Here is a 19,543-nt window from a genome sequence, read left to right on the forward strand (position 1 = left end):
AGATCGTCTAGGAAGCACCGTTTTCGAGAAATTAGATTTTTTCGAGAACCTATAGTTCAAACGAAAACGTTTATTTTAGGACCTGTCAGACTCGCTGCGCTGGCACCATTTTGTACGATCGAATTTTGGAACTAAAAGTGAGCAAGGGAATAGTTGAAATAACTTTCACAATTCGTACCATCTAGCAATAAGCAATAGCAATACGTGAACTACTCGAAGTAGTCGAAGATGAGTAGCTGACGCCATCTCGCAGTAGCGACTTGAACTACATGAGTCTGTTATACTTGGTAAAGGTCCTGTCACGTCATTTGATTTTCCCAATATAGATTGAGCGTTAAAAATGAAAGATACAAATATATCAATATCGTTCATTATCGATGAATAATATACTAAAACATTTAAATGTACCGTATAATCTTCAGTTTACCGAAGGTCTTGATATTTACTAAAATGGATATTAAATCTGCAAAAGGATACAAAGAAGTAATATCCAAGCAATTTCCAATTTCTTTGAAATCATTCAAGAAAAGGAGAGGAAAACAACACTAATTGAACCTGCCACCTGTGCGACTGCTCTAAATGTAGATCAGTAGTGATTAGTTGGTGTCCGGACATTTGCGGTCACGGACATTTGCGGTCATCACAAAATCACGGACATTTGCGGTCACTGAGACAAGATTGTGCCCACTCACAGAAATTTCCCTGTCGTCACAGGACATTTGTGGTCACTGCAGCAAGGGATGGGCTTCATTAGCTTAATCTCGGGGTATTCCCGATAACCTGCCTGAGTTCCTGCTCGCTCCTCGCAGATCAACATTTTTCTCTCGCTGGCATTATTTAGAGACTGATACCTTCAGACACAAACACAATTCTACAGTATATCGAAACTTCCTGGTGTAAGTATTTACTGCTGTGTGCTGTAATGGATTTGACAGTTACTAATAAGGCAAAGGAAGTATACCGAAAGTCAACATGAAATCGTCACCTGGGTGTGTCTGAAGGAGAAGAGCAAGTCATGTCATAGTGTTGGTAACATACAATTCTGTAGAAGATAAATAAATATACTCCATTCTGTTTCCTATCCGGTCCCTCTTGGTCAACTCTTGTTCTCTTCCGGTTAGTGTTAGGGGAGAATGGTGGCGCCGTTCTACTTTCTCACAAAAACAGTAATCACTACCATCACGGAAAGGTCCCGTGGCTACCGCGAAATAAAGAGTCACGCAGATTTTTGATTTTTAAACTATAATACACCACAAAGTGAAATTCTATATACAAACATCAGAGGCTAATTAAAATAAATAAGTTCCTGTTTATTTATCGTGGAATAATTAAAGGTAGGTCAAGGTAGAAAACCGTGTTTTATGCCGCACCAGTCTTTCATTTTCAGAAAAACGAAAGTTAATCCATCGTTAATTAATTTTATTAATTTATTTATTTCTGGTAGTCGAACGTCACGCTACCGTATTTTTCCTAGGAAATAGTATGGTAAGCGTCGTTATAATGTTGTTTCTTTGTACATACCTATTTACATTAGGATTACTTTTAAGCAGCAAGAAGATTACGCTAGTTTTTCTATGTAAGAAATTGCCTTTAAGCAGGACCTGTTGTCACTGGTTTCTTCATACTTCTTAAGGGTTCTTTCAATCCTGTCATGTTTCTTCACAAATTTCGTCTTCCTCCTATTACCTTCAAGATTGAGCTATAGCAAACAATAGCATATACAGTACTCACACCAGGAGGTTTCGGTATAGAATGGTGTTTGTGGCTGAAGGCATCAATCTCTAAATAATGCCCGCGAAGGAAAAATGTTGATATGCAAGGAGCGAGCAGGTGCTCAGGCAGGTTAGCGGGGATACCCGAGATTAAGCTAATTAGGCCCACCCCTGTTCAGTGACGGCAAATGTCCTGTGACAACTGGGGAACTTCTGTGAGTGGGCACAAGTTTATCTCATTGACCGCAAATGTCCGGTGACCGCAAATGTCCGTGACCGCAATTGTCCGGCAACCGATTAGTTAATATACTGACTGAGACTTACTGAACCCAAAAAATCTTCTACATCGTCTCATCGCACTCCCACCCGCCATTGAGAATATGAGAGAGTTATATTTGTTACTGGGTGGGCCATAGTTAAAAGTCATCTCATGACATTCAGTTTTTCTCCATATAGCTAAAGAATTAGAATTTGAATATTGCGACATTGCGCTCTAGAATTGGATTAGCCACGCAGTTGGGCGACAAATAATGCGACAACATTCGTGGTGATATAGGGCGTCGCAATGTCACATAAATAATTATCATGTGTGATCGTATACAGGTCTCGGTTGACTGAATATGGGTCAGTGTGCTACTGGGGTTCGCTTCGTCGGCAACGGCGCGTGTGGCCTTGAGAGGTGATAGAGAACCAGTTTCTGACTTGAAGGGGGTAGCTGGCTGACTGACAAAAAATAATAAAAATAAAAGCGAACGAGAGATAAAAATAACCAGAGTGTGTTCATCTGCAATTACATAGATTTGTAATAAATGAAATATTTACAATATCTTTGGTGGCGTGATATGCATCATTAGGAAGGTACACATGAATCGTATTTGACTGAACCGTGTTAATAATGTCACATGTGAATTATAAAAAATACTAACTGAATTTTCACTTTATTTCAACGGTATTTCGGCTAGAAATGGTGGTGAAATTATGTAAGCAAATCTCAGAAGAATTCAGTACTTGAGTTGACTTCACTTCCGACCACCAGTGCCACGCACGATATTTAAGTCAAGTCATAAGAGTACAAGCTCTCACATGCTGACATGTTCCTGGTCTACTTTCTACAGTCACTTCGTGTACTTCGCTAGCGGATCTCAACGCAGAACTTCAGTGGAATACTATCATCAGGGATAGTGGACTCATTCCTGTGTTCGATGCTTTCTACAATTATGCAAATCTACGACTTGAGTTAGTGCAGTAAACAGACGTCGAAATAGCAGATAAAATTTTTAAAGTACGTGTTCTTTTCATCCTAAATTACATGTGTTCACAGGATTTCTTTTTAAGACATTTGGTACAAGTTTCAGCAACCTCACGAGTGTAAACGTGGAAGAGGACCTCTACGTTATCATCGCCAGAAGAAGATGGAACTTCGTGCCATGGACTCCACGTATTTCATCATGAAGTTCTAAGCCCATGACCAGTGTCGGCAGCGGGGAAATGCAGGGACTTTCGCCTTAGAATGGGTGATTGAGGACCCGGACTTAGAGATGTGAAGACAACTAAATAAGTTAAGTCGACTACGTCTTATTTATATCTGTTCTATGTAGCTCTTTATTTCTACTCTTCATCTTTCCGTAGATTTGTTCTATAATATCTAGTTGATTTATTTTCACGACATTTCACTGGTTATTTCTAGAGGTGTGATAGGACTTGTAGCTTAATTTGCATACTTGCTTGATTCATGATCACGTGTTGACGAGTTTGATGATAATAGATCAGTTGAAGTTATCCATGTGTTATCGGAACCATCCTTTCTTATTGTACGAATTTCATTGTGATAGTGAGTTAATCTTTGTCCGATGAATTTATCGAGGTGATATTTTTCCAATATTTTTAACGTTTTCTTCGAAATTGGACTTTTATTCGTACCGTATATTTACGATAGCAGGTCATCAGGATATTAATTCCGAATCTAGTGTATGAATTTATTTAGAGTACATGCAATATGGTATGTGATAACTAATGGATTAGTTAATCATCGAGACAAATTTAATAAGGATATCACTTGTTTTGGGACGATGACAGGTCCTTATTATTTTCATGACTACACATGAGTAATAATGGGTTACGATGAGTTAGGGTCGTCGTTATGATGTTGTACTGTACGTGTAATTTATGAGGAATTTGTAAGTACGATATGAGTCTTTGTGAAATTGGAGTTTTCACATGTTTATGTAGTGGCATTTTTATACATGATGTTGATCATGATATAATGGAAATATGGAATCCTCGAGATTATACGAAGTGTAGTTAACATAATAATGTCTTCTGATGATAAGGACAAGTCCATTTTGATCAATGTACTCCATAATTCAGTATAATATCCTAATAATATTCATGAAAACCAGTAATTCTAAGTTTAAGAAACGTGTAAATTTACTGGAAGACCATAGGTCTGGAGAATAGATCCTCAATTGAATATTCTAATACTGTTACAGTTCGAAACCAGGCATGCTCAATTTTCGATGTCTTATTTCGTACTCACGTGGAGACTTTATATTTGTAACATGTTGGAACGGGTAATGGAAGAGTGACTAGATTGATTAACACCCGATGATGATGTGTAAATATTGTAGATATTTCTTCTTTGATATTTTTCAGTAGGTAGTAGTAGATTTAGAGATTTTCTAATGTTAAGACAGTTATTTTCTATGTATACGTGTTGAGGTGATGTGTGACACCTTGATGATGCTAATTCATTATGTGGACGGGATTTCCACGTTGAGGATATATTTTTCCCTATTTATTGATTTCTCTGAAGGGTCATAATGCTAATTTTTTTTCATTTAATGACCAAGCGATAATAAGTTTTGTTATTAGTTCTCACGAGGAGATAAATGGGAAGACGTGAACAGATATACTTGACGTCTCGAATTAACTTGTAGAAAACAAAGGCAAATTCAAATTTTCATTTCAATGTTAACTAAATTTTTGATGAACAGAATTTCACTCTTATTTTGTCAAGGTATTAAAAGTAATTAATTAATCTTGGATATTCTTTTTATACACTTTATTAAAATTAATGCATTTTTCCAGATTGTTCGAGGAATTCTACGCAAGACCTCATTTTTTGAAAAGAAATAAACTCGACTTTAAATTACTAAATGAATGTTTTAAAACGAAGAAAGCAATGTTATGTTCAAACACTCTGTTAGAATGGTAGGGAAATTAAGTTACGTGTACCATCCCATTTGTTTGTATTTTTTGTGACATCAAGAGCCATAGTAGTTAACGTAAAGTAGCGATCATTTTTATTATCATAGATGTCAGGATGGCTAATGTTTTATTTTCATTCAATAAAAGTATATGTTCTCTCTATTTAAAACATTCTTATTTTCCGAACCTTATGTCAATCCCGCCACTTTCATATTTTTTTTATGTCAGCGGTCCTGTGAACTGAGCAACCCTGGGGTGTCTCTTGTTCACCGGCGACCTAGTCGGGGACATATTCGCAAACTATCATTCATATAATAGCATCCTAGCAATTATCACACTCATGGTAAATATATACAACTTAATTACAACTAAAGCTGGATTATTATCAAATAGGATGTCATAAATATCATAATTACAGTTAGGGTTGGAGTATCATCATGTAAATATCATATCATAGCATGGTATGGCTTAGCTCCGGCGAACATAAGATTCCTATCTATACAAGGGTGGTTTCTCACGACAGGCCACCACTAAATTCTTAATAATTGTACCTGAGACAGAAAGGCGCCTCGTGCAATAGCATAAATATAATAGTAATGAAGGGATATTAAATGAATCCTATCTACAGAACAATAAAGTCTTATATGGATGGCTGCTTTATTTACATTCCTAATTCATTGTTGTGGAGGCTCAACTTACATTGTTGTGTGAGAGAAGCGACAACAATAATGATAGAAGGTTTAACAATAACATAATATGTGAAATACAACTGAATATATAAGAATATCTAATGTTGGTCCACATTCAATTTTTAAATAAAAGTTCATATTATAAATCAAACAAATGACAAATTTAGATTAAAAATTAAAATCTTCAAGAAAGGGCCTAACATGCCATCCGCAATCGTGGCTTAAATGTCCATAGTATCTGACTTGAAATAGTAAACACAAGTTGTATAAATTAATTATATCATGATTTAATAATATGAATAATTTAATAACACTTTTTGAACTCGTATGATTTAAAGAACCAGTATTCCTTCGCCAACGGTTCTAAGAAGAATCCTCACATCAATTAGTATACATCTTCAGGTAGTTTAATTAAATCAGTTAATGGCAGTAACATACAGACATTGAATAAAATATGAAAGAGGTTTTTCCCTTATCGACATACACAATGAAATGTAGATATCATTAAGTAGCAAAAATTCATTCGAAGGTATGAATGTAAACACAATCATCTAAGAATGAAACATTAATGCACCAACATGCAAATAACAATAGTGTGGCCTCAGCTTGTACCTAGAATGGATAAAGTACAACCAAAAATGTATCACAATAGCATAACCACACACTGGATCGTTGATTCTGGATCACACTCTTGCGAATAGCTGTAACAGAAATGAATGCACCTACACAATCATTACAATGATTCTAGTCATTGGATCTTGTCACGTTCTCGTAGAAATGTACCTAGGAAAAATAAGAAAAGCAGAACTTGACATACGGCACCTAATATTTTTGGGTTCTTATCGAGGAGAGTTCTATTCCATTACTTCCATGTTAACTCATTCATCTAAGCGATCTATACGTTTATGTAGGCGAAGACTCTATATTCATCAAATTCCTCACATTAATAAATGTGTAGACTCATCGTGACACTAGCTACACAATACAATGTTGATTCATAATAACACTCAGATTCTCAATACCGTACATTCTCAATAACTCGTAGATTCTCAAAAACTCGTAGCTATATAGTTTTCACTGCTCCTGTAAATAAATATCGTACAAGATTACTTCAAATACACTACCCTGAAATAAAATTCCTGCTCTAAGCAGTATAGGTAAACAATAACAAATTCGATCATGAACAGCTATTACTTCGAAGATCCTACTTGTCTGACCACTGTAACATTACGATTGATGTATGTGACGACTGACTTCCAGAAATACAAGACTATATTACGCTGCAATAAAATAAAATTTAAAATAAATTTAAATTCTAAAATGAAGATTCACATTCCTAGACCCTGTTAATTTGATGCCAGGGTATCACTTTCATAATTCCGAAATCTCTACATGTTCTGCTCATTGCCATGAAATATATATATACTAAAATATAGAGACACTGCCTGAAAGAGAGCACGATTGATTGATTAGTAAAAATGAGGTAAGGACTTAACTCTTGACGAAGTAGCCACCACCGTGATTTGGAGATGAGTTATAATCCATTCTGGTTGGTCCAGCGCCTCACATGTTTACTGCATCTTGACGTTGAAAACACTTTCTTATTTACAGCACACTGGAACAAAATATTGAACATGATTGATTATCTGCGCCAAGCACGTGCAAGTTAAATTTATTTTAATGTAAGATACACGCGGTCGTGACATTATTCCAAAAGTAATTAGAAGGATCACAGTTAATAGATTTCACAACATGAATTTCCAGCAGGCCGACCGTTCGAGAGTCGCGAATCGTTTGTTGTATAAGTAGCGACGAGATGAAAATACGGAACACGGCAATTATCAACGATAGCAACAAGGCTCAGCATCCGCCTCCGCTCTTCTCAACTTCCAAAGCAAGAGTGTAGGATACCAACAATAGGCAGTCTCTTCTTAGAGCGTCTGTACCGCTCCAGTCATATACCTTGAGTCTGGGCTTTCCAATATGCGTTATCTTGTATATCCACGTGGTAACGTTCTTAAAAATAATGCCATAAATTATAAAATATTATTCACCTTCTCCAGTTCTATTTATTAATTATTTCATTTTTAAGTATATTGTCATCTTGACATATTGCCGTTACGTGGTACTCAAAGATTTGATTATTACTTGTATCTTCATGGATCAAAGGTTATGTGTTCAAAGTCCGTATGAGGAAAATGTCCCAATATCCAAACAGATCAATATCGTTAAGTACCAATGAAACATATACAATATTATAACAAGACATAACCCCGGAAAAGCGTCTGCTTCTTGACATCTACTGTCGAGTACCGTCACATCCATAATATGCAAACAAAGTCGACGTTCGTGAAAGTAAAATCATGGTGCATTTACAAAAATGGATGCTTGACACATAGTCGAGATTGATTAATCCAAGAATTATACGTAGAATTAACACCTAGCCATTTGATGTAAAGCTGATTACCGCGTTTCTTTCACGAGGTAGTGCTCTGGATGTCACGTTGTTTTGTTTTGAGTTCTTCCACATACAATATATCTTCAATCGGTTTTCAGTTGAGCTCGTCATGTAAAGATATCACTGTCCGGCACCGCGGTGTAGGGGGCGACGCGTCCGCCTGTCACCCGGCTGCCCCTGGTTCGATTCTCGGCCGGGTTAGGGGATTTTAATTATAAATGATAAATATCCCTGGCCTCGGGACTGGGTGTTTGTGCCATCTTTAACTTCCTTTCCTCACATTCAACACTCTACACTTCCGCAACTCCAATTACACCCAGGTTCATATCATATGGTGCAAGTAGGGGCAAAAAACCCTATAGGTCGACGCCCCGAACAAATAGCATTTAAAAAAATTATGTCACTGGCTCTGTGAGCGTCACTCGTCTAAATAGAAAACACTCGGTGCTCCAGTTTGGTGTCCAAACCTAAAAAAAGAGATAGACTTCTATTTACTGATGCGAACATATTCACCCACGGATCAACTGATTTATCCGGTATAAAAATACGATTCAAACGTGGATTTTTTCGTTACTAGGCGTGATTTTGTGCCGATTGTTCTGTGTTAGGTATCGTTGTAACGTGTCACTAGAGTTTGCAGCAAATCTAATCAGCAGTAAGATCCATCGGCCGTAAATTCTCGCCACATGTTTGTTTCTAAACTTGAAATGAAACGTTCCACAACACTGGCTTTTAGATTGCTAAAGGAAAAACAATGACGAATGCCTAACCATTTTAGATAGGCAGTAAACTCCTTTACAGTGCTGTTTAGGTTGATGTTTGGATCTCTGTTTGATGCGTTTGAATGCGGCAGTCACGAAAGTCCCCGATTTTTTACGTACTTTGCAAAAGCCATTTTCGAATAGATATCGATGATGGTAAGCATCTACTTGACTCCATCATTACATTTGACGGAGGGAGGGGGATCATTTCAACGAGATCAGGTTTGCAGAGATAATCTTTGCGACGTAAATAATTGCGTCGGGATGGACTGTGTAACTCATGGGCCATTGCCATTTTAATAGGCGATGGTGTAGTGGGTGAGTGTTCAGACGATGATGATGCTAATAAACGGACACAACTAGCTGACCTACATGAGCAGTACCGTGTTCTTCGAAACCGAATTAAGCTTGTAATTCGTAATAAGAAATGTAAGTATTTCCAGCAATTAAACAAGAACATTAACACTGGTTCCACATGGCGACAACTTCGGTCACTGGGTATTGGCAAACCACTTGCGAAGCATACTGGTACCGAGGTGTCCCTCGATGAATTAAATACATATTTCTCCGCAGAACGTCCCACTCCTGATACAGCGACAGTACAAAATACACTTGACGGTATATTAAGGCAACAATCCCCAGTCCGTCCTGTAATTGAATTTGATACCGTTACAGGGCATGAAGTTAGAAGGGAAGTTATGTCAATTAAATCTCACGCAACAGGAGCTGATGAAATTCCCATTTCATTCGTGACTTACATAATGGATATAATATTGCCCATTATTACGTTTTTAATTAATACCTGCCTTACTTCAGACAAGATCCCAATTAAATGGAAAGATGCACTCATTCTGCCAGTCCCATAAAACTCTCCTGCAAGCAATACATCTGACTACCGACCTGTCTGCATTCTCACAGCACTCTGTAAGATTCTGGAGAAGGTAAAGCATAAAAAATAGTTAAATACTTGGAAAAACATTCTGTACTTGATCCCTTACAGTCTGGTTTTAAGAAAGACAACATTAATCGAAATCACGGATGGCATTAGACGGGCTATGGACGAACTATAACTGATTATACTTATCCTTCTAGACTTTAGCAGTGCGTTTGACACTGTAAATATAGATAAAATGGCGTGATGGTAGGCAGCTGTGTGGTGGTGAATCTCCCTCAAATTATGTAATTTCAGTGTGTTATACATTGTGTATGCAACTAGAAAGGTATGTACTTTTAGCAATTAGCCTTTTACTATCAGACCACGGCCAATTGGAAGCTCCGGCCTGCTACACATGACAGTTCCATAGTGATGACGTCAGTCTTTTAGTGCAGCGATACAGAGGCTTGAGACTTGTTCACATGGTGGTTTCGTAGCACGTTGTTGTTATTTCAACGTTATTAGGGGTGTTTGTTGTGTTTAAAAGTGATAACTGTATGAAAGCGCATCAGTAAAGGATGTATTTTCAGCAATAGTATATGTTAAATACTATAGCATTCTAATTTGAGCAGCCTGATGTTAGGAAGTATTGCTAGGTTATGTGATAGGTTAGGTGAACCCACTGAGCTATTATGAATTATATGAAGTACTCTAAATTTTATCATGCTCATTATAATAATGTGTGAGTGTAGTGTGCCTGGATGTACATCCAATTACCGTTCAAATAACGAGGTGGCTATCTCAAAATTTGTGTTTCCTAGCGATAAGGAAAAGCGAGCTAAATGGATTCATGCTGTACACCGAGTTAATTTTGAACCCAGTAAATATGCCTGTGTCTGTATGAAACATTTATCCTAAAATCATATAATTCGAGTTGATACTGTAAAACGACCAAATGGTTCCGTTTTAAGTTTGCCTAGGGTAATGCCAAAATTAACTGATGATGTTGTGCCAACTATATTTCCTGGGCAGCCGTCATATATGTCTCAACCAATACCTGCCAAAAGAAAATCGCCAGAAGAAAGGACAGAGGAACTAAACTTCAAGACATAGTGTGCAGGAGACAAGATATCAAATTATGAGGACTTGTTGGGTAAGTTAACAACCCTAGATGTACTTGAATTCTATCAAAACTGATGTTGATAAAGTTTTGTTTTACAAGCTTCAAACCGGAGACATTCCGACTGTCGAGATATCTGTTACAATTTTCAAGTGCAAGTTTGCTTAAATGGTTGCACGATACCTTCTAAAAATATAGCTGGATTTTAGGAGATAGTCTGCTGTGTACCACATGTTCAGCACTTGAGTGTTTACTGAGTCATTTGAAAGCTGTTAGTAACTCGTCTACATCAGGGGATACAGTTAACAAGTTAAAGAATATGTGCTTAACTCTAGATGACTGTATTAATGAGTTAATGAATTGCATTTGGCTATCACTAAATCAAGGGACTTAGAAATTGATTTCACTATTGCATCAGTATTGTGTTACATAGCAGGGTACATTTCACACTGTTTATTAATAAATGTGAAAGGATGTGCTGATTGTAAAATACTTATTACTTTGGACAAAGAATTGTCAACAGTACGACTGAATGATGAAACAAATTCTTACTTGCTAAAGCTGTGCAGAGGGGGGTTGAAACAGCCTAGAGATTTTGTTTATCAAATTGCTGTGCAGGGCTACACTTTATTTCAGACCTTGATATCTGATTTTGAAGATTCCATTTTGTACACTGAAATTCACAGGGAAGTTTTTACAAACCTTTTGAAAATGAAAGTTGAAGAAACTGGCAAATACTATGATAAGTGTGTGTGTGTGGTATAGTGTTCATTAGTATTGTGTCCGAGATCTGCCACATTTTGGGAAACATTTTTAGTAACAATACTGTGCGCACAAACAAGCATAAAATAATGACATTTTAGAGACAACAGTTCGCCTAATGAGCATTACATGATTTGTTATGGAGGGCTACATGTTAATTCAGGCCTCGATATCTGATTCAAAGATGTATTTTTAATCAGTGGAAATCGTAGGGATGTTTCTTTCAATGTTTTCATAATGGAAGTTGAAAAACCTAGTAATTTCTGTGACAAGTGTGGGTGTGAGCTGCAGAGTTAATGAGTGTTGTGTCTAAGATCAATCATATCATGGCAAATATTTTCCCTGTCATTCAAAAAGGATTAATAACACTATGTGTTCAAATAAGTGTAATTTAAGGGAATTTAAAGCCAACAACATTTTGCCGAGTGAACATCATAATACTTTTCAAATTGTGGAAAGCTACACATTAACTCAGACCTTGATATCTCATTCAGTAATAATTGTAGGGACGTTTTTTCCAATGTTTTGATAATGAAAGTCGAAAAACCTGGTAATTTCTGTGACAAGTGTGGGTGTATGCTGCAGAGTTCATGAATGTTGTGTCTACGATCTATCAAATCATGGCAAATATTTTTCCTAATTGTCATTCATAAACAAATAATTAATTAATAACACTATGTGCTCAAGTAAGTGTAATATAATGGCATTTTAGAGACAGCAACAGTTTGCCTAGTGACCATCATACTACTTTTCAAATTGTGGAAAGCTACACGTTAACTGAGACCTTGATATCTGATTCAGAGATATATTTTTATACAGTGGAAATCGTAGGGATGTTTCTTTCTATGTTTTCATAATAAAAGTTGAAAAACCTGTGACAGGTGTGGGTGTGTGCTGCTGAGTTAATGAGTGTTGTGACCAAGATATGTCATATTTTGAAAAATACGTGTTTAACATATTCATGTGCTCAGAAAAGCATAAAGGAATAACATTGTTTCGAGAGAAAACCATTCGCTTAGTCACCATCATCGTACCGTCCAAGTGAGTAGCCTTCAGTCGAACATTTTACAATATGTAATATACTACCTTGAGTGCACATATTTGTGTATTCGTATGTATTCTTTTGATAGTGTTCCTTCGATTTTATGTGTTTATGGGCTTATTATTGCATTTTCTTTGTCACATTATGGTAAAAGGTATCGTATCAGCAATATAGGAATTACACGCGACGACGGAGAGTGAGCACTATATGCGTGACGTCACAACTGTTGGTAGCAGGCCTCTATATATCAAGATGGCCGTGATCAGACTGATAAATACGTGTGAATCGAAATTCTGAAGGAACAGTAAAATTCCAAATAAAGTGAGTACGAATTGTGTAGGTTAGATGTAAACTAATAGTAGTGACTGCACTGTTACCAACAGACATTTTCAAACTAAGCGAGTACTATCGCCTTTGAACTATCGACTCACCGTTTCGCAAATTCTCCGCTATGAATTCATGTATAAAATGTGGTAAAACTATTAACAAACCGAATAGTTCACAGAAGATTACGTGCAGAGCATGTCAGGGTTGGTACCGTAGAAAATGTGTTGATTTAACCGAACAGGACGTGGACATAATAGAATCGGAGGGACGGAAGGAAGTGTAAGACATGTCAGATTGTAGCCAGTGGTGATAAAGCGCAGTGATATCTACCAACTACTAACTGAGTTGAAGAATGAAGTAGTGAAAGTTAAAACAGAGATGAAAAGTGTAAAGACTGAACTAGAGAACGTGAAAATAAAGAACATGGAATCCGAACGGGATCTGGGCAAGAGTTTAGAATTAACTCATGAGAAACTTAACACCGCCGCGGAGCTAATTAAGCTAATTTGAAAGGAATAGCGCTGTGCTTAGAAAACATTGACAAACTAAAAAAGGAGAACCTTCAAATTAAAACGCCGATTAACGATGTAACATTGCAGCGTGACGATTTAGACCAGTATGGTAGGAGGAATTCCATCGAAATTCATGGAATTCCTGAAATGGAAACAGAAGACACGCTGGAATTAGTGGAGGTGGCAGGTCAAGCAATGGATATTGAAGTGAACAACGAAATGATCGACACCTGCCACAGATTAAAAAAAACAAGCCCATCAGTCTTCAGCGGGAATCATTGTGAAGTTTGTGCGGAGAACAGATGAAGAAAACTTTATTCGGAGACGTAAAGTGAAGAGGAATCTGAACGCATCCCAGCTTGGCTTTCCAAGTAATGGAATAATCTACATAAACCAGAACTTAACTCCTTATCGTAAGAAGATTCTTGGGCATGCGCGCAGATTGAAGAATGAGAAGAACTACGCGTAGTTGTGGGTTGATCCTTCAGGCAACACAAAGCTTCGCAAGCGAGAAGAGGACCAGTACGTGCATAACCTAAAAACACTTGAAGACGTCAGTAAGTTAAACTAAAATAACTTACCTTTCAAACTAATAATGGACTCTAATATAATTTCTATTTATTTTCAGAATGTTAGAGGACTCAATACAAAACTGAATGAATTTTACGTAAATAGTACCGATTCAGAACATTATGTATTGTTAATTTCCGACATAAGGTTAGGTATTGACGTGGGCAACAGTGAATTATTATATAATAGTTATAATGTACATTGACTGAGCAAATGTCATGGGATAGCGTCTGTCTGCGCACCACACGCCCCCTCTGCCAGCGGCAGTTGCATAGAAGACCTTGTAAGCAGTGGCTGTGCATGCGACAGGTGTAACATGGAACGGCGTCGTGAGCTGACACCGTTCGAACGGGGTATGGTGGTCGGTGCCCGACGGATGGGAAGTGCAATTTCGGAAGTGGTGGGGGAATTCGGCTTCACACGATCAACCGTGTCCAGGGTGTATCGCGAATGGTTGAATTCGGGTGTCACCGTCCACAACAGACGAACGAACGCCCGTCCAGCTGTTTTCGAAGACCGTGACCGGCGACATCTGAGACGGATTTTCAATAGTAACAGACGGCCAACCGTGCAAGAAATCAGCGCTCAATTCAACACAGGCCGTGCTAGACACGTCTCCCAGTGGACAATCCGTAGGAACATGGGTTCTATGGGGGTATGGGAGCCGGCACCGCACATGGGTGCCACCGTTAACCCAACGTCATCGGGCACAACGACGCGCATTTTTCGCCGGCCACCTCGGATGGACACTGGAACAATGGCGTAACGTGATTTGGTCGGACGAATCACGATTTCAACTGCATCATGCCGATGGGAGGAACCGTGTACTGTATGGTGCAGACCACATGAAGCGATGGATCCCGCCTGCCTCGAAGGTGTGGTCCAGGGCGCTGGTGTCTCTGTTATGGTCTGGGGTGCATTTTTCTGGTATGGAATGTCCCCCCTAGTTGTTCTGGAAGAGACTTTGAATGGTGCGCTGTATGTTGAGCTGCTCGGAGACCATCTCCACCCATTTTTGGCCTTCCAGCGCCCAGACGGTTCTGCGGTGTTTCATGATGATAACACGCCGCCACATCGCTCCCACGTCGCCAAGGAATGGTTCCAAGAACAGGCAGCGGAGATCCAACAACTGCCGTGGCCACCCAGGAGCCCCGACATGAACCCTATCGAGCATTTTGGGATGTCCTGGAACGCAGGCTCCGTGCCATGGATCCTGCGTCCATGAACAGCCAGCATTGGCGGCCAGTCTGCAAACGATTTGGTGTCAGCTGCGTCCAAAGAACTACCGGGGACTTGTCGACTCACTTCCACGGCGTCTCACTGCAGTTCATTGGGCCGGAGGAGGCCCCACTCGCTATTAGGTGACTATCCCATGACATTTGCTAAGTCAGTGTATATCGTAGAGATAGGATGGGTACCAAGCGGGGAGGAGGGGTACTTATTGCTGCCAATGAGGATATTATGTCACAGAAACTAGTTTAACAATTTAAGGATATTGAGGCAGTATGTGCGAAAATAGTGTTACACCATCATACGAGTACATACTACATTCTATCTGTATATTTTCCACCTGGCAGTGATCTAGAAACATACTTAACATTTTAAAATTTATTTGAAACTAATGAAAAACTTCAAAGCCAGGATATCATACTTGTAGGCGATTTCAACCTTCCATTAATAGTTAGTTCAGATTGTGATATGTTCAATGGTGGAATCGCATACAAGTCCTTAGTTAATTTGATGTATCTGTATTAATTGAACTCTCTCAATAATGTTTTGAACGTTAATGATATAACTCTTGATCTCTTTTGAACTAATGTAAGTGGTGTAACTGTGAGCAGGGAGCAATATCCGTTAGTTCCAGAAGATGCAATCCACCCTGCACTAACAATTATTCTAGAACCAAGAGGTAAACGAGATCGAATAAAGTAAATTCATACTATAGCGTATGATTATGACAAAGAACATATTCTTGGTATATATAACATGTTTCGAGAAACGGACTGGTCTGAGTTGGGAAACATTGAAGATGTAGATGAAGCAGTAGAACATTTTTACGTGAACGTAAATTCTGTATTTGAAGCCACGGTATCCAAAAGAGCATTTTTTTCGATAACTAAATACCCGGTTTGGTTTACTTCGGAAATAATCCATAATATTAAGTTGAAATAATTTCATAGAAGACGTTAACAATTTTCTGATCACAGTAAAACTGTATATAAACAACTCAGGAATTATATTAAAACTTTAATGAACAAAGAGCACAATCATTATATATATGAAATTCAAAACAACCTCACGAAAGATACTAATTTTTTCTGGATTTATTTTATTAAAAATAAGCGAACTCAAAAAGATCCACCCTTACAGAGTACGAAACTTTAAAATATTACGTAAGATAATAGTCAATGTATTTCCGACGGTTTTGCAACGTTCTTTAAATCCGTATACTCTTCTTCTCCACCTTCTTACTTCATTCCGGATACACCGCGATTACTGGTAAATGATTCCCTCGGAGTAGAATGTATAACCACAAGTGAATATAAAGCAGGTAGTATGAAATTTAAGTCAAAAAAATCCTGTGGCCCTGATGGGATACCTCCTTACATCCTAAAAGCATGTTCTGAAGTGTTACTCATTCCTCTCCTGAGAGTGTATAATTTGATACTTAGGAAGCAGTCTTTTCCCAAAGCCTGGAATATATCGAGAGTATGTCCAATATTTAAATTTGGGGACAATAAGATGATTGAGAATTATCGACCTGTCTGTATTTTATGCGCTCCGTGCAAAATCCTAGGAGAGATTTTAAATTGTCGTATTTTTGCTCATGTAAAGAGGGCTATAAGTTAATATCAGCATGGCTTTATGCCTGGTAGATCAACAATAAGCAATCTTATTAATTTTACGCAGTATTCTTTTAATGTTCTACATAGGCAGGGAAATGTCTATGTAATTTAATTGGAATTTTTGAAAGCCTTTGACAAAATTGGTCACGATATTTTATTGAAAAATCTCTCTGAATTTGTAATGACTTCGTCAATGCTATCACTGATTTCAACCTACCTTAGAGACAGAAAATAGTATGTAGCATACCTCAATTGTAATTCAAATATTTTCTGTATATTGTGGTGTTCCACAGGGTTCAGACCTGGGTCCGTTGCTGTTTAACAATTATGTCAACGATCTCCCATGTAAGGTTAAGTTTTCAAACTGGCTTTTATATGCAGATGATGTAAAGCTTTACAAAGAAACAAAATATGATGGAGACATTGACAAAGTACAAAGCGACTTAAATCAATTATACCAATGGAGTATAGAAAATAATTTATGTTTCAATATAAAGAAATGTTGTTTCATAAAAATTGCACATGGTAATCCCCTAAAGAACACGTTTACTCTATCACCAATGAACTACTGACGCAGGTTAATTCAATTAATGATCTAGGAGTACGCATCATAAACAATTTGTCGTTTAACCCACATATTTATGACACAATTAATGATGCAAAAAACTGTGCTTCTTAATTCGACACACAAGAGACCTGAATTATCCAAGCCCTCACACTTTTGTTCATCACACTTGTGAGGTCCAAAATTTGAGTACGCGCCGTTAATTTGGTCACCCCAATATAAATCTTATCAAAACCATGTGGAGAAAGTTCAAAAACGTTTCTTACATTATATTTACTTTACAAAATTAACAGGTTTTCTCTAGCGGCATAATTCACTATAAAGATCTCCTGAAAGAATTAAACTTCACTTCGTTATTAAATGGACGTATAATACATGATCAAAGGTACCTCCATAGAGTTATCAATAATGTTGTAGATAACAGTTACTTTCAACAATAATTCTCGTTCAATACCCGGAAAAGAAGCTTAAGACACAGACATCTCTTGTTTCTTCCCATTTCCAAATCAGTATTTTATAGAAGCTCACCACTGTTCAGAATGGCACTACCTATAACGTCACAGTTCATAAATTTCCTGATCTTGATTTAGACTTTGCTGTTAGATACAAGTATTATGTAAAAATATTGAAGAAGGCACACAGTTCAAGTAATGGTCTCACTATGCTGGGTACTTCAGTTCAGTTAAAGCACTATTTCTAATGGATTAAGTACGACTGCGGCGAATAATTTTTTGTGAGTATGTAACAACGCGTGACTCCAACATGGAATCTACATCAGAACTGTAAGTTACCTTTTCCGCATCATAGTTTTCATCATCATAGGCTCTGTGACATCACGTAAATATACCTCTGCGAAAGTTTTCTGAACTTTAAGTGGTCCTTTAGAAATCGTCTGATTCTTGAAATTAATGTAAACTTGAAAAAAAGAACATTTTCGGTCTGTTGGTAATTCTCCTACTGAAGCATGGGTTTCTCTTTTGTGATTTTCAAAACGCTTACTCCCATATTTCTGTTATTGTTATTATTTAATGTTTAAGGTAATATTCTTGGGAGTAACGTGCTGATACTGTTATGTGGTTGATGAAAAGCAGTAGAGACTTATGTAATACCTGAAAGAGTTCCCACTAGCGTTTATTCCTAGTTTTCGCTCCCTTATTGATTCTGTTTTTTCGGGGTGTTATCCTTTCTCTTAATTTTATCTTATTTATTGGGGATTCGTTATTCTTGATCCTCTTTTGTTCATTCACGAATTTCATTCCTGTGGGATTTCTGGGATTTGTGCCTCGTAATTTTGCCGGCTCCGGTAACCATGGTGATGTTTGCTAATCTGACGATTGTTGATTATTGAATGACTTGATGTTGGGGGATGACTTTTCTTTTGGCATGAATTCTGTATTATGCGCTGTAATTCGGGTGTACTTTGATTCATTTCAAATGTTTTAAAAACCATTTCCCTTAATCTCTGATTATTTTTCGTCCTACTTCGGATGTTGTTTTCTTAGCCCACTTCTGGCTCATGATTGAATTCTTTTTTAATCTTTGACGCTTTTCAAAGATAATGGCATGAAACTTGACCCTACTCAAGTATATTTAATCCGTGTAATATAACTGCGAATTTTTTTTGAGGAAACTAGTTGAGATCGACGGTCAGTAATTTAACGTTAGCCGTATTTAAAATACCAGATTATCTTTATTGATTTAACTTAAATGACGGCCTTCTATAGAATATTTGAGTTAACTGTTAATTTTTTCCTCTTCCAAGTAATTTACGTTTTATTAATTAACTTTATTATGTTGCAGCTCATTGAGCCTGACAAAATAGTATTGTTCCTTCCAAGTTGTTTATCTGTTTCTAATAATTTAAAATTAAATCTTTTGAAAATTAGGATTTGGTTGGTCTTTCTTTCAACTAGTCTTACCGGTTAATACTGTACCAGTTTAGTTCAGAGTATCCGCGGCAACTCCTTCTGTACTGAAGGAAAGTTTTTCTTTGCTTTGGTAATAATGTTCGTGTGGCGTCGTGTCCAGTGATTAGTTTCATATTTATGTATTGTTTTACCTTGCCTTGTACCCGCACCAGCTCAAAGGACTGTACCGG

Source organism: Anabrus simplex, chromosome 2 (genome assembly GCF_040414725.1).
Source record: "Anabrus simplex isolate iqAnaSimp1 chromosome 2, ASM4041472v1, whole genome shotgun sequence".
Classification (NCBI taxonomy): Eukaryota; Metazoa; Arthropoda; class Insecta; order Orthoptera; family Tettigoniidae; genus Anabrus; species Anabrus simplex.